The sequence below is a fragment of the Mustela lutreola genome, chromosome 1 (assembly GCF_030435805.1).
Source record: "Mustela lutreola isolate mMusLut2 chromosome 1, mMusLut2.pri, whole genome shotgun sequence".
Taxonomy (NCBI): Eukaryota; Metazoa; Chordata; class Mammalia; order Carnivora; family Mustelidae; genus Mustela; species Mustela lutreola.
In genome coordinates this window covers 98,606,868-98,619,499 of record NC_081290.1, presented here as the reverse complement: position 1 = coordinate 98,619,499, position 12,632 = coordinate 98,606,868, and the positions used below count along the sequence as shown (strand labels likewise).

General features: G+C 37.8%; 1 pseudogene; it reads right to left on the bottom strand.

The window, feature by feature from the left end:
- Nucleotides 1-2,961: 2,961 nt before the first annotated feature.
- The window catches only part of LOC131823732 (glyceraldehyde-3-phosphate dehydrogenase-like), a 96,421-nt pseudogene continuing 86,750 nt past the window's right edge, over nt 2,962-12,632 (bottom strand).

Genomic DNA, 12,632 nt, shown 5'->3' with positions numbered 1-12,632 from the left:
GTTTGGAGAGGCTACTAAAAGTTCAACCTTATAAAATTTCCAGCAGAACAAATTCTAAAAGATCTATAATAAATCACTATTATTGCTGAGATTATGTAAATCGTAAGGCCAAGTTTTTTAAAATTGGACTTGCTTTATAAATGAGTTAGTCCTGATTTGGCTATCTCTGATTAAAAATGAGGGTTATTATAGAGAGAAAATGTTTCAATAACACATTTTTGTAGATATTAGATTCTAAGCACTGAGACTTAAGAAAACTGGATTGTTGGATTACTCTTCCTGGTATTACTCATTTTTTGAATGAGGATTGCCCAAAAACAATCAACTGTTATTGGTTATTATCCCTTTTGAGATACTATCTGGAAATTCTGTTCTTACTGGAGACCTACCAACTGATGGAGACTATAATGCTCTGTTAAATTATTCACTTGAGGCTGGTTAATTCATAAATCTTTAAAGGAATATGCAAACCACATCTTCCCTAAACCTAATCTGACAATCACTAACAATCCACCCCATAAAAACCCTGGGCATCGGGATTATTTAAAGGATTGGAAGTCTAATACAGCAGGGGAATTAACTCCAAAATGGAAGGGCCCCTACCAGGTCATAGTATGTACTCCCACAATAGTAAGTTTAGAGGGGCACTCTTCATTTGCTCATATATCTAGCATAAAACCTTTAATGCCCTCACAGGAAACCAGTGAGCAAACCAACATGCCTTCTTATTCCTGCAAACCAGTGGAAGACCTCAAATTTCTCTTCAAACAACAATAAAAGCTTGGAGAAAATTTTAGTTAACTACCAAAGGCCTTTTTATTCAGGCTTCTCTTTCTTATTATAATAACCGTTTCTTGTCTTTTTCTGGTGTCTCCCTGCCTGGTGCCAAGACTCTTCCACTGCCATAACTTCCAGTTGAGAGATGATCCGTTCTACTCAAGGAGGTTTGTATATGTTGTCTACCTTGGATTGGCTGCCTCTGCCTTTGGTAACTCTTATATATAAATTCTCCAAATAACCAATGTTGACTCATAGGTAAGGACATCTCTACATCTCTATTCAGCAGGAAGAAGTTATAAAAGGTGAGACTTCTACCCTCAGCAATCTGAAAGGTTTAAGGGTCAAAATAATTCAGGGAGGTATGATATGATAAACAAAGGCAAGAAGGAAATGTAGATAAAATTAAATGTCCATATAACCTGCATCCCATTGACAAATACTTGATGCAGGCAGAATATTGTGTTCCTCCAAGAATCTCCCAACTGTCTTAATGTTAATGCTTTGCTAGAGGGAAAAATAACCTTGTTTTCAAAATAGCAAGGCTTCTGGTATCCTGTGTCTTCTTCAGCACATGAAGATCCTTTTAAAAGTTCCCTTATCTTTACTTCCCCCACCCCCAAAGTATATAATTAGTTGCCCCTCACAATTCCTGGCAGCAGCAGGCAGCAACCATTCTTTCTGCCCATGGGTTCTGTCCCTGTGCTTTAATAAAACCACCATTTTGCACTGAAGACATCTCAAGAATTCTTTTTTGGCCATCTGGGACACCTGAGTGGCTCAGTTGGTTAAGCAACACCTCTTTAGTTCAAGTCATGATTCTGGAATCCTGGGATCAAGTCCTGCATCAGAATACCTGCCCAGTGGGGAGTCTGCTTCTCCCTCTGACTTCTCCCCTGTCATGCTCTCTCTCTCTTATTCTCTTTCTCTCTCTTGAATTAAAAAAAAAAAAAATCAACAAATAATAAATAAGATCTTAAAAAAAAAAAAAAAAAAAGAATTCTTTCTTGGCCATCAACTCTGGATTCCACCAAAACCTCACCTATATATTTCAAAAACTATATCACTAATTTCCTAACACTCTCTCCCAAATAAAAAACTGTATTTTTCAACTGCACTTTAAGTTTGAACTTTTTAGTCTTGCATTCAAGGATTTTTGTGATCCCACAGCATCCTATCTTTCCTGTTTTTAAGTGAACACACAGTGCAGGTAATCTAGATTACTATCCGTTTTCTAATAATAAATTGTGTCTTCTTTCTGTGGCATTGCAAATATCATCCTCCCTGCATGATATTCTGAACCACCAACTCCATTGGTAACTAAAGGTCACTCACATAAATATTTTGAGGACCTACAATGTTTGGACAAAACCAAAGGATGAAGAAAATTAAAAACCTCCCTTCAAAAAGTTATCATTTAAATGGGAAGCCCAGAGATAACTGGATTTGGAAAATCCTTAGTTTTTTTTTTTTTTTTTTTTTTAAGATTTTATTTATTTATTCGACAGAGAGAGAGATCACAAGTAGGCAGAGAGAGAGGAGGAGGAAGCAGGCTCCCTGCTGAGCAGAGAGCCCGATGTGGGACTCGATCCCAGGACCCTGAGATCATGACCTGAGCCGAAGGCAGCAGCTTAACCCACTGAGCCACCCAGGCGCCCCGAAAATCCTTAGTTTTTGAATCCTGCACAGGCAAGTTGTATTCTTCAGTGTCACTGGTTGTGGGCTTTTGCTGTGCACTCCTGTCTTATTGGCTCCTCTTCATAGATATCCTTTAACAAGGCCTAATATAATGTTATTTTAGTCACTTTGATCATTAGTAGTTTTTGAAAGGAGAAATATTACAAGTGTTTTATAATTTGTATGTTAATTGTTTTTTTTTTCAATCCAAGTAGAAGACAGCATCAGTTCAGAATTCTTATGTAGCATTTCTCCATCTAAATTATGGTTGAAAAATATATGTTTATTTATTTTTTCATTTTGGGGTGGTACAGTATATTTTATTGATTGTACAAGACAAGGTAGGTCTTGCCAATCTTCTTCTCTTCTTCAGAGGGCTTGAAATAGGAACTGTGTAGAGGCCAAGAGATTCTCAGTGTATTGGGGGATGAGCTGGGGCAGGGACTCCTCAGCAGCTAATGGCCTCTCTCTTCTTGCTCTCTCTGAATCTTATGGTTCAAGGGGCTCTTACTCCTTGGAGGCCATCTGGGCTATAATGTCCACCACTCAGTTGCTGTAGCCAAACTCATTGTCATGCTGGGCAATGAGCTTGACAAAGTAGTCATTGAGAGCAATGCAAACCCCAACATCAATTGTGGAAAAGTGGGTATTACTGTTAAAGTTGTAGATAACCCGATCCTCAGTATGGCCCAACATTCCCTGGAAGGAGCCTTTTGATGCCTACTTCACCACCTTCTTGATGTCATTGTATTTTACAGCTTTCTTCAGGTGAGTAAAGAACAGGCAGGGCTACGTCAGGAGAGATAGATCATGGGCCATGGGATCAAGCTCAGAAAACTAAAAAAATGTGGAAGATGACAGGAAACCAGAGATAAGGGAAAAGCCCGACCATCCCGTCCCAGATGTCAAAGGAGTGGGTTCTTGTTAAATAACTACTTGTGACCAAGAAAATAACTGGACCCTGAAAAGGAAGTAAGTTAAAGAAAGGTGTTATCACTAGTCCTTGCTATATGGTGATATCAATAGATATGTTAAAAGGATTTAAGTTCCCTGGTTATCTTTCTAGAAAAGACCATACCTGAAAGCCCTCAGTGGCAACGCTGTCAGGACCCCTCTCCTGAGAGCTTTTTCTGTATCCTCACTTAATAAACTTCACATTACTCACTCACCTTTGTGAGATTCATTCTTCAAATCTGTGAGATAAGAACCTCACTGTCCCACATCACACGTGGCAGATTAGAGCCACAACTGACACTTTGGGAGTGGGGACATGGAAGGCCATGCTATTGTTCCTTCCCATTCAGCTCAGAGATGACTTTGTCTGTAGCCTTGGCAGGGCCAGTAGAAGCAGGGATGGGCAGCCTTTGACCATCATACCACAGCTTCTCAGAGGGGCCATCCAGGATCTTCTGGTGCCAGTGATGGCATGGACTGTAATTCTGAGTCTCTCCAGGATGCCAAAGTTGTCATGGGTGACCTTGGCCAGAGGGGCCAAGCAGTTGGTGGTGCAAGGGACATTGCTGATAATCTTCAGGGAGTTGTCATACTTCTCGTGGTTTGTGCTCATCACAAACATGGGAGCATCAGCAGAAGAAACAGAGATGATGTCCCTCTTGGCCCCACCCTTCAATTGAGAGCCCTAGCCCTCTCTATGGTGGTAAAGACCTCAGTGGACTCCACAGCATATTCAGCACCAGCATCACCCCATTTGATGTTGACAGGATCTCACTCCTGGAAGATAAAGATGGGCTTTCCATTGATGACAAATTTCCTATTCTCAGCCTTGACTGTGTTGTTGAATTTGCCATAGGTGGAATCATACTAGAACAGGTAGACCGTGTAGCTGACATTAATAAAAGGGTCACTGATGGTGACAGTATCCATTTTGCCAGAGTTGAAAATAACCCTGGTGACCAGAAGAACAATACAGCCAAATATGTTTACTCTGACCTTCACGTCATGTCTTGGGATGCAGCTAGCATTGTATCAGAAGATACAGCTGTCTGTCAAATGGGAAGGAGCAGAGAGCCAATATATATTTTTTAAAATATATGGAAACCACTTGGGGCAAGGACCAGCAGTCAAATTAACATAGAAACTCAGTGTCTCCTGTGTTCCTGTTAGGCTTAGGAATGTTTATCTCATATGAGAATGTGTTTAGAATTAAGCATAATGAATGCATATTCTATATACAATGTCAGAATCCCTTAAAAATATCCTGGGGTTTGGGGCACCTGGGTGGCTCAGTGGATTAAGCCGCTGCCTTCGGCTCAGGTCATGATCTCAGGGTCCTGGGATCGAGTCCTGCATCAGGCTCTCTGCTCAGCAGGGAGCCTGCTTCCTCCTCTCTCTCTCTCTCTCTCTGCCTGCCTCTCTGCCTACTTGTGATCTCTCTGTCAAATAAATAAATAAAATCTTTAAAAAAATATATCCTGGGCTTTGACAATAATGCAATTTATTTTATGTAAGAACCATTTTTAGTGGAGACAGCCATTATACCTAATCTGAAAGAACAGTGCTGTAGTAGAAAATACAAGTGAATTTTTAAGTAAATGTGGAGATGAAAACAACTATGACTAGCAGAAACAGATCTGACTTCACAGAGAAGATGGCATTTGATCAAAAGTTAACAGAATTCAAGTGGGAAGAAGAGAAGTAACAATTATAAGGTGAGGGGACACCGTAAGAAGCAAAGATGTCTGAAAGTGATGAAGATAAGGAAGAGACAGGTAGATCTGCGAGTGTTGAGTCCAGCAGATGATTCAACACTGAGGGGAGGAGATTATGAGGATGAGTTCCCCCAAAATTTCTACAGTTAAGGGGTAAGCATAGAAGAGGAGGCAGGAAAGGGAACAGGTTATTTGGTATCACCTACATTGAAAGAAGAAAGCCTATGAGGAGGGGCTAATCAATAGAGTCAAGTGCTATAGAATGTAATAGCAGACTGAACAAAGAATTAGCAGTTTGATTTGGCAGTTAGTACTATTATGAGATGTTTGCTGGAATGTTAGTCTGGTGGGGGAATGGGCCAGAATGCAGTAGAATGGTGACCGAATAAGAGAATGCAAGGAAGTAAAAATCCAGTTCAAAAATTTTTGTCTCTTTCATAAACTGAGAGTGATTATTCTTCCTCATTGGACTTCCTTAATACTTAGTTTGTATCATTTATTGATACATTTAAAAAAGATTTTATTTACTTATTTAAGAGAGAGAGAGAGAGCACAAGCAGGGGGAGTGGCAAGCAGAAGGAGAAAGAAAAGCAGGCTCCCTTCTGAGCAAGGAGCCCCATGCAGTGTTCGATCCCAGGACCCTACATCATGACTTGCGCTGAAGGTAGATGCTTAACCAACTGAGCCACCCAGGTGCCCCCTACTGATAATTTTAATGACATCATATGACTTGTGGATATTTGTTTACACATTTTATCTCCCTACTGTAATTTGGTACCTATTTTTTTATACCTCATATCATAAAAAGAGTACCTACCTAATATACTCAATGTTTAACTTTTTAAAAATTTTTAAAAAGATTTTATTTATTTATTTGACAGAGAGAGAGATCACAAGTAGGCAGAGAGGCAGGCAGAGAAAAAGGGGGAAGCAGGCTCCCTGTTGAGCAGACACCCTGATGCGGGGCTCGATCCCAGGGCCCTGGGATCATGACCTGAGCTAAAGGCAGAGGCTTTAACCCACTGAGCCACCCAGGTGCCCCTCAATGTTTAACTTTTAAACAATGCATCATTAGATAAGAGTCCATCCATTTCATATTTAAGTAAGAAATTTATACTGACCTCTCTAATTTTCTCTTGCTATACTGAACTACAATGTTGACTGTCTATAGTCACACCTCAGATGTATTTACACTGTCCTATAGTTTATTAAATGTACAATATCATCATGTCAAAAAAACAATCTACATCCCTTAATTAAAATACTTTATTGATAAAAAGTGCTAACCATCACCTGAGCTTTCAGTGAATCCGAATCTTTTTTCTGGTGGAGGGTCTTGGCTAGATGTTGATGGCTGATGATTGAACAGGGTGGTGTTTGCTGAGGGCTAGGGCAGCTGTGGCAATTTCTTAAAATAATCTGACAATAAAGTTTGCCACATTGATGGACTCTTCCTTTCATGAGTGATTTCTCTGTAGCATGTGAAGGTATTTGATAGCATTTTACCCACAGCAGAACCTTTTTCATAATTGAAGTCAATCCTTTCAAACTTTGCCACTGCTTTATCAACTAAGTTTACATAATATTCTAAGTCCTTTGTTGTCATTTCAACAAATCTCATAGCATTTCCACCAGGGGTAGTTTCCATCTCAAGAAACCACTTTCTTTGTTCATCCATAAGAATCAACTCCTCATCCATTCAAGCTTGATCCTGAGACTGTCTCATTTCAGTCCCACCTTCAAGCTTCACATTTAGTTCTAGTTCTCTTACATTGCATGTGCAGTTACTTCATCCATTTCCTCCTCCTCTTAAACTCCTCACAGTCATCCATGAGAGTTGGAATCAACTTCTTCCAAACTCCTATTTCTGTTGATATTTTCATCTTTCCCCCTGAATCACAAATGTTCTTACTAGCATCTAGAATGGCAAATTCTTTCTAGAGAGTTTTCAATTTATTTGTCCAGATCCATCAGAGGATTCACTATTTATGGCAGCTATAGCCTTATGAAATGTATTTTTTAAATCATAAGACTCAAAAGTCTTGATCCGTGAGTTGCAGAATGGTTGTTGCATTAGCAGGCATGAAAACAACATTAACCTCATGGTCCATCTCCATCAGAGCTCTTGGTTGACCAGGATCATCATCAATGAGCATAACATTTTGAGAGGAACATTTCTTTCTGAGCAGTGGTTCTCAACAATGAGCTTAAAACATTCAGTAAACCATGTTGGTAAACAGATGTGCTGTCATACAGGCTTCATTTTCCCATTTATAGAGCGCCAGCATAATAGATTTAGCATAATTCCTAAGGATCTTGGGATTTTTGGAATGGAAAATCAGCAATGGCTTCAACTTAAAGTCACCTAGATGCATCAACTTCTAATGAAAGAATCAGCCTGTTCTCTGAAGTTTTGGAAGCCAGGAATTGATTTCTCCTCTCTAGCTATGGAAGTCTTAAATGGCATCTTTTTCCAAAAAGAGAGAAGGCTGTTTTATCTATATTGAAAATCTGTTGTTCAGTGTAACCAACTCCATTAATGATCTTAGCCAGATCCTCCAGATAACTTACTGCAGCTTCTACACCAGCATTTGCTGCTTCACCTTGCACTTGTATGTTATAGAAATGATTTCTTGTCTTCAAACTTATGAACCAACTTCTACTAGCTTCAAACCTTTCATCTGTAGTTTCCTCACCTCTCTCAGCCTTCATAGAATTGAAGAGAGCTGGGGCCTTGCTCCGGATTAGGCTTTGGCTTAAGAAAATATTGTAACTGGTATGATCTTCTCTCCAGACTACTGAAGCTTTGTCTACATCAATGATAAGGGTTTTTTTGCTTTCTTATCATGTGTATTTACTAGAGTAGTATCTTTAATTTCCTTCAAGAACGTTGCCTTTGCATTCACAGCTTGGCTAGTGATTTGCTGTGAAAGACCTAGCTTTCTGCCTAGCTCAGCTTTTGACATGCCTTCCTCATTGAACTTCATCATTTCTAGCTTTTGATTTGAGGTGAGAGATGTGTGACTTTTCCTTTCACTTGAACACTTAAAGTTACTAACTGACCTAACTTCAATATTACTGTGTCTCAGGGAATAGAGAGACCTGAGGAGTAGGAGAGAGACAGGGGGACAGCAGATTGGTGGAGCAGTCACAATACATGCCACATTTATCTATTAAGCTTGCCATCTTATATGGAGGTGGTTCCCTCAAACAATTATAATAGTAATATTAAAAATTACAGATCATAGATCACCATAAAAAATAGAGTAATAATGAAAAAGTTTGAAATATTGCTGGAATTATCAAAATACAACACCAAAACATGAAGTGAAAAATGTTGTCAGGAAAATGGTGCCAATAGATTTGCTTAACACAGGGTTACTTAAACCTTCAGTTTGTAAAGAAAAACGAAAACAAAAACAAAAACAAAACAGTATCTTCAAAGTACAATAAGATAAGAAATGCCTATATGTATCCATCATCCTTTTTAACGACTTCCATTTTTTTACTTTGAAGAGTCTTGAAGAAGTGTGTGAATATTACTGCCCCCTCTCCCCGATTCTGGTAGATCCTCAAGACATTGACTGTTCTACTCAGGTCAAGGCCCCCTTCCCAGCACCCTCAGCTTACCTCTCCAAAACCAATGATACCAACAAAACCAAACCAAGCTAAGCCAATCCAACCAAACCAAGTCGTATTATATGCAAATGAAATTGAACTAAACTCAAACATAACAAGTCTCAACATAACAAGTTCCTCTCCTTACATTGGTGAACTGTTTGTGGACATTATTCCTATTCCCCTATCTCTGGATGTATGAACTTTTGAATACCAATTTGAAAAGTTTCTTTGGGAATGGTTTTCTGTATTTTTGGAAACAGCCCTGGGTGTTTACCCAGAGCAACTCAAGGGAGGCTACTTAGAGTGGTTACCTAAAAAACTGGTGAATATATTAGTAGAGGTTTCTAGAGACTAACTGTAAACATCTATGTTAAACAGTCTTAGCAATTTAATGGTAGAGAAAATTCTGAAGGACCTTTTTTTTTCCCTAGCAAAACTTCTGAGACATTTTTAGAATACTAGACAAATACCCCAATCCCTTATGAGTTATTTTATTTTATTTTTTTAATTTTTAAAAATTTTTTAAAAAGTGAAAACAAAAAAGGTGGAATAGATGGATTAGGTAAAACTTGAAACTGAACATTTAGGGCATCTCAACTAGCACCAAATCAATTATATCACTTTTTTTTTATCCTTCACCTAAAAACCATCTGGGGTTGTCATGTAGACTCAGCCTCTCAGCACTGTCAAGAAGGAATTGTCCAGATTGTCAAGAACACATGCCTTATACCACTTATACAATACTTGTATAAAGAAGGCAACTTCTACAACAATGGGTAAAATTATATAGTGTTCAGGAAGTCCGTAAGTATGAACAGCTCTAGGATAATGTAAATGTTTATAAAGCACAGTCAGCAGTTAGAGATTTCACACCTTCTTCCACCAAACACCTAATTTATTTTTTTCTTAATTTTTTTTATATTACATTTTCAATGTCAGAACATTTTCAGGGAAAATAATATATATTTTGTTCTTTTTCAGATTTCAGTAATCTTACTTATGTTTCTAGTTGCTTCTCTTTCATCCATCACAGATCTTTAGAAATGCAAAAATCATTAGAGATCTTTTCTTTCTTTATTACATAAAGAAGATGGAGGGATATGAAGGATTCATGATGATTTCAGACTATAGAAATTATATTTAAATTATTAGTAATTAGAGTCTTATAGCTCAATTTAATTCATTATTTTGAGTGCCTCAGAGTTTCATTCATTTGATTAATCACTATACATGAGCTAACTAAGCATGAAGACTATCACTTCAGGCTTCATAAAATTTACCAGCTAATCTGACATGATAGATGATTGGGCCTCCATGCATTCTAATCTAAAGGAAAGTTCTGAAAAATGGAGAAAATTCTAGGGGAAAAATAGGACTTTAATTTCCAGGTTTTTTTTTCCCCTGTCTTATGTGATTTAAATATGGACTCAAATGCTTATACCCCTGGGGATAAAAATATATGTTTATAAAAAATAAAAAATTAAATAAAAAAAATGCTTGTACTCATTCATAAGGTCTGTAATCATCTAAAGACGTTCATAAATCTTTATGGTGTTAATTCTATGTCATCTTTTGTTCTCCAGCATATTGTACCTCTACCTAAATATTTTGCAAAATTCTCAGTCACTCTTGTCCACACTGCATTTCTGAGGCCTAATTATTTTCCTGACTCATTCTAGATTCTTTGCGGCAATGAGCAGAGGGATATCCTATGTGTTAGGGCAATGTCTTTAAACAATTAATTATAAAATAGCCTGTTTTTAAGATGCCCTGAGTTATGTGTTAAGACAATTTTATTTTGTTCTCATCTTAATACAATCTTACAAACCAAAATACTTCACTTGAGAGGAAGGCAATTGCAAAGGTGGATCTCTGACTTAGCTACTCATACATATGTGGTATTATTACTCGGGATTATATAGATGGTCATTTTAATGTGCACTTTCCAGTCATCAACACACTTTACAGAGGATAAGGCTTGGGAAGTTAGAGCAGATGATTTCCAAATGCCATTGCAGTTTTGCCACGTGATGACATATAATTGTCACTATGTAGGTAAGCACGTTTACAGACACACTGAACAGATAACTAAAGCCATCACAAGCACAAATCTGAGAAAGAACCACCAACAATTTTGAGTTCCTTCACATTTAGAATTAGATGAATTATTCACCTCTTTTTATATATTATTTTAAATGTTATTTATTCACTCACAGAAAATGCCATAAACATCTGGTCCATGTTTTCCTTTTCGGTGATTTCCTTCAGTAACTCTGGAGAAGAGTTGGTATGAAATTAGAGTCCTTTGTTCTGTGGAAAATCATGTACTCAATGATTATGATGCTCCAAACTTGGATCGACAAACATGTAATCGTGGACTTTGGAGAGATGCTGCTATAAAAGCCACCTCACTTCTTTTCTTCTTCTCATTGCAAAAGCTTGTTTGGAATTTGTTTGTTTGGAATGTCTTTTTGTTTTTCTTCAGTGTTCCATTAAAATAGTCAGCAACTTACTTTCTTTCTCTTTCTTTTTCTTTTTTCTGAAGCTGATTAATGTTGTGATCATTAAACCATTACAATGAAGGCAAGTATACTTAAAAATTTCTCCATTTAAAATGTTTGGTTATACATGAGTGGCAGAAGAGTATAAAACACATCTTAAAAAGCAAGAATAAAATATTCAGCAATATTAACTTTCATCTTAAACTAGTGATAAACGGAACACTTGGCACCCTTCAGAAGTCCTGCAGGCTTTTTTGACCACAAGCAGTTTGGGCTTCTCAGCCTGGCTATGAAACAGAGTCAGCCCGATGAAGATTGGAAAAAGAGCTTGAGGTCAGAGGTCGACACAGTGAGGGAGTTTGCTCTTTAAGAGGTTATCTGTGGATCTGCAAAGCCGAAGTATAATTGGGTTTTGTGATGTGATTTTAGTGTGTAATTGTATATGATCTTAGATAGTTTCAAAGACAAGCTTGGAAGATTTTTCTAGCCTGTTTCTGATAGCAATTTTAGGGATCGTGTGCAATCTTGGATGGACAATTCAGAATGATCAAAAATAGCCATCAGAAGTGATACAGCAAGTACATGATTCATTTTAATTATAATCAGGACATTGATCGTGATGTAACATTTTCTTTCTTTTTAGGACATTGGGTTGGCTATGAAAATGAAGATATTTAGTTTTTATGATGGATAGCAGCATAGCCAATTTTATATCATTATCATACTTCTCAGTGTTTCAGAGTTTGAACTTTACTGAGGATTACTGAATTATTACAAGGAAAGAAAAAAGTTAGAGTGCTGCACTTGAATATCTAGGATTTTTTTGCGACTAAAGTTGTCAAGTTTCTGATTCCTCAATATTCTAAACATGGGAAATAAACATTTCCTTATTGTTTTAGTTGTTTAGGGCTGCCTTGATTAAGCTGTCACTGCTGTCAGTTATGTTCTTATAAGCCTGGTTGGATCTATTTCATGTTAGGAAAAAGCTCAGATAAATCCGGGAAAGCTTAATGTTTATCCAATGTGAAAATAATTACTCAAAAGTGTTATTCTTAATCCAGATAATTAGAGTGAGGAAGGCAAGATCAGTGTCATTGTGAATTATGCCCCGGCAATTGACTCTTGGTCCTTGTAAGTTTCAGGTGAAGATGTGAATGGATAAAGGTTAGATTAAACATAATCCAAAGTAGCTGCAACCTTAATCTGTTATGATACAAGGATGATCACTTAAAAAGAGCTGGATTGTGGGATTGTTTCTGGTTGGATAAGATGCCGCTCGACTGGGACTAGTCTGAAAACATGCTTAGCACCATGTCACTGCAGCTGGGAGCACTTGTGCACGACTGCAGCCTGCCCCAACGGACAGGCGCTCCTGGGCTCAAACTGC